The sequence below is a fragment of the Carettochelys insculpta genome, chromosome 1, assembly GCF_033958435.1.
Source record: "Carettochelys insculpta isolate YL-2023 chromosome 1, ASM3395843v1, whole genome shotgun sequence".
Lineage (NCBI taxonomy): Eukaryota > Metazoa > Chordata > Testudines > Carettochelyidae > Carettochelys > Carettochelys insculpta.
In genome coordinates, this window is record NC_134137.1 from 18,170,001 (window position 1) to 18,174,492 (window position 4,492).

Genomic DNA, 4,492 nt, shown 5'->3' on the forward strand with positions numbered 1-4,492 from the left:
CGATGAATAACGTCTACACGTCCTCCAGGGCTGGTGCCGTCAACGTTCAACGTTGACGTTGGACAGCACCACATCGAAGTAGGCGCTGCGAGGGAACGTCTACACGCCAAAGTAGCACACATCGAAATAAGAGTGCCAGGAACAGCTGCAGACAGGGTCACAGGGCGGACTAGCACTTCCGGGGCAACAGCTAGCCGCTCCCTTAAAGGGCCCCTCCCAGACACACTCAGCCTGCACAGCACACGGTCTGCAGAGCCATAGGCACGCACACCTCGGGCGACACAGTCATGGACCCCCAGCAGCAGCCAGAGGTCCACCCAGCCGCCCCTGTAGGAGCAGTGCTTGCCCTGCTCAATGCCACGCAGGAGGCAGCTGATCACATCCTAGCCACAGAGGAGGAGCTGCTCGCAGGGGAGGAGGAAGCAACCCCCAACCCTGCAGCACCCTGCCCCCCACCGCATCACACGCTGCTGGCTGTGGAGGTACCCCACAAGCACCGACTGGTGGGAGCGGCTGGTGCTCAGAGAGTGGGACGATGACCGCTGGCTCCAGAACTTTCGCATGAGCCGGCAGACATTTCTGGAGCTATGCCAGTGGCTCACCCCCGCACTGAGGCAGCAGGACACCTTCATGCGGCGTGCCCTCAGTGTGGAGAAACGGGTCGGCATCGCTGTCTGGAAGCTGGCCACTCCAGACAGCTACCAAGCCGTGGGGCAGCAGTTTGGCGTCGGCAAGGCCACCGTCGGGGCTGTCCTCATGGAGGTAAGAGGACCCATGGGGGGGAGGGGGAGACAGCCCTGGCAGGGGAGGGGAGGGGAGCCCTGGCAGGGGAGGGCCACACACACCCTGCACACCCCTCATTGGTACTCTTCCATGTGCTTCCCCTGCAGGTCGTCCGCGCCATCAACGCCCTGCTCCTCCACAGGCTCGTGAGGCTGGGGGACCTGGATGCTGCCATCGTGGGCTTTGCCACCCTGGGCTTCCCCAATTTCTTCGGGGCTCTGGATGGGACCCAGATCCCCATCCGCGCCCCAGAGAACAGTGGAGGATGCTACTTAAACCGGAAGGGCTACCACTCAGTGGTCCTCCAGGCCTTGGTGGACAGCCGGGGCCGCTTCCTGGACATATATGTGGGCTGGCCTGACAGCACCCACGACGCCCGGGTATTCCAGAACTCGGGCCTGTGCCGCCGGCTGGAGGCGGGGACCTACATCCCCCAGTGGGAGATCCCTGTGGGGGACACCACCATGCCCCTCTGCGTCATCGCAGACGCGGCGTACCCCCTCTGGCCCTGGCTTATGCACCCGTACACGGGTCATCTGTCTGCCAGCCAGGAGCGCTTCAACATGCACCTGAACCACGCGCGCCAGGTGGTGGAACACCCATTTGGCTGCCTCAAAGGGCACTGGAGTTGTCTCCTCACCCACCTTGATGCGGGCCCCACCAACATCCCCCATATTGTGGGCGCGTGCAGCGCCCTCCACAACCTCGTCGGGAGCAAGGGGGAGGCCTTCTTTCAGGGCTGGGCTGTGAAAGCCGGCAGGGCCGATGTGCAGCCACCCGCTGCCCCCAGTCACCAGGTGGACCCCAAAGGGACCCGGGTCTGGGAGGCCCTGCGGGCCCAGTTCGACAAGGCCGCGGGGTGAACGCTGGCAGGCCCCCCACTGCACCCACCCATCCTCCACAACACTCCCTGCCCCTACGCCCACACCACAGAGCACCCAAGAGCACCCCCCCACTTTTCTTGCAAATAAAAACAGACATGTTTTTCGTGAAACCAGAATATATATGTTGAACTCATTATTATATCATAACTATGTACAGCCAAAATAAATATTATATATATACATATTATAAAATGAAAGGGAAAAAAAGGGGAAGACAAGGAAGGGGAGAACTATTTACATGGCGGGGGCAGGTATCATCATAACATAACAGAACAGCGGTCTAATACAAACTATTTACAAAAGATAGGTGAAGGGGATATATACAAAGGGGGGGGGGCCACGTCCTGGGCCCCACACCACCTAATGTCCAGCGCTGGGGGTGGGCGGCCGCGACCCGTGCCTCAGCCGCAGCCCACGCCGGGGCTGGCTGGGGGCCGGGTGGACCAGGAGATATGGCCAGCGGGTGTCAGCTGGCCCCAGGTCCCCCTTGGCGGAAGGGCCCTCGGTGGCGGATGGTGGTGCGACAGCGGGTGGAGCAGCAGGTAGAACAGCGGGTGTAGCAGGCAGGGTGGGCAGAGCGGCGGCCGGCGCAGCATGGGGGCCAGGTAGTCTGCAATGCGCTCAAATGTGCGCATGAAGGCCCCCCCATGCCTCCTGGGGGCCAGTGCCCGCTCCTAGACTTCGAGGCACCGCTCCTCCACCCGCAGGCGCTGCTCGGAGACCTCCAGCTGCCGACGAAGGATGGCCAGCAGCTGGGGGTCCGTCGCCATCCTCAGATGGTGCTGGCTCTGCCGTCGTCCCCGCCCTGGGGCTGGTTGGTGCTCTGCCGAGGGGCTGGCCTGGAGTGATGGCCCCGGTGGCCTCTCCGGGACCACTGACGCCTCGCCGGCGCTCTCCGGTCCTTCCGATGGTGCAGCTGCGGAAAACAGGGGGGGAAGAAGAGTGGAGACAGCCGTTAGTGTGGGCCCTGAGCCGTGGCCCTTGTCCCCCCACCCCTCTGCTGCTGGTTCCCCATCCCCGTCCCCGGGAGATACTGCTGCTGATGATGATGGGTGTCCCACCCACTCCCCCCGGGGGACCCTAGGTTCCGCTCCCCCCATCCCCAGGGATGGGGCATGGCACTGTCGTGCTGGGGGGACAGGGGCTGATGCACTCTTCTGAGGGACATGCCACTGCTGTCCTTGGGGCCATGGTCATCTGGGCATGTGGAGGGCCCTGGTCATATCTGTTACCCCCGCCCCTCAACCCCGGGGGTGTGCGCTGGGGGGGTACATACCTGATGGTCTGCTCCCACGGTCGGGGGACACCCGGGGGACGGATGCCCTGCTGGAGCTCCGGGACGGGATGTGGATCCGGAGCCCCCCCGTCGCTGGAGGAGGATCCCCCTCCTCCTCCTTCTCCGGCGCCCCAGGGGTGGGCTCCTGGGGGGGCCCCTGGGGTGCAGGGCTTACCTCCGGGGCGGATTCCGCCTCCGGGGCCTGCTGGGGCTCGTCAGCCGAGGTATCAAGAGTGGCCGGAGGGGAGGAGGTGTGCTGGGCCCCAGGATGGCCTAGAGCTCCCTGTAAAAGGGGCAAGTGACGGGGGCGGCCTCAGGTCGGCCGGCCGCATCCTGGGCCCGGGTGTAACCCTGCCGCAGCTCCTTCACCTTACTCCTGACGTGATCAGGAGTGCGGGCAGGGTGACCCCGGGCAGCCAGGCCGTCAGCCAGCCGAGCGAACACATCCGCATTCCGCCTCTTGCTCCCCATTACCTGGAGCACCTCCTCCTCGCTCCAGAGCCCCAGCAGGTCCCGAAGCTCGGCCTCCGTCCAGAAGGGGCCCCGCTGCCGCTTCCCAGCCTGGCTGCCGGTCTGGAAGCCCTGGCTGCCGTGGCTCCCCTTGGGGGGGTGCCCTGGGGGCGCTTGGGGGGCGGCTATCGCAGCGGTGGGGGGTTGATGTGGCTGCAGAGGAGCGTGCAGCCTGGCCGCGTGGCTGGGCTGCCAATTGCACGCTCTCTCAGCTTCCTGCACAGGAAGGCAGGGGGCGGGGACCTTTAAGCGGCCGCTGCACGCGGCGACCATCGAGCTCAGGGGCTGGAGAGAGCGTCTCTCAACCCCTCAGCTGATGGCCGCCATGGCGGACCCCGCTATTTCGATGTTGCAGGACGCGCAATGGCTACACGTTCCCTACTTCGACGTTCAACGTCGAAGTAGGGCGCTATTCCCATCTCCTGATGGGGATAGCGGCTTCGACGTCTCGCTGCCTTACGTCGATGTCAACTTCAAAATAGTGCCCGCCATGTGTAGCCATGTTGGGCGCTATTTCGAAGTTGGTGCGGCTACTTTGAAGTAGCCGGCACGTGTAGACGTGGCTATTATGTCATCCACCTCTCCCCTGGGGCAACAGGGACAGATAATCCTGATGCCCCTATCATTGGAGTTAAATGAGAACCTCCAATAGCTAACAGCAGTATGTAACCTATGACATTAAGTTGCAAAGTCCTGATTTTGCCCAGCAGGGGGCAGTGAAACATGCACATTAACTACAAGATTGCACTAAGATACTCCTTCAAGACAGGTTGCAGGTACTAGGTTCCTCATTAAAACTGGCCAGGTATTGAGATGCTTAATTTCTGTGTCTAACTTTTGCATGGGGTTCATTTTATATCCTGTAAGTAGTAGGTAGTCCATCACGTCCGATGATGACGTCTTGAGCTTGCACAGGCTCATCGGTTGTGATGATGAGAATGTGCAAAGAACCTGTTCAGGAGAATGTTTAAAGTGGAAAAGCCGTTGCACAGGGGCAGTTCCGCTCTCTCCACCTCAGAAGCCTGGTTCCAGTGGTACG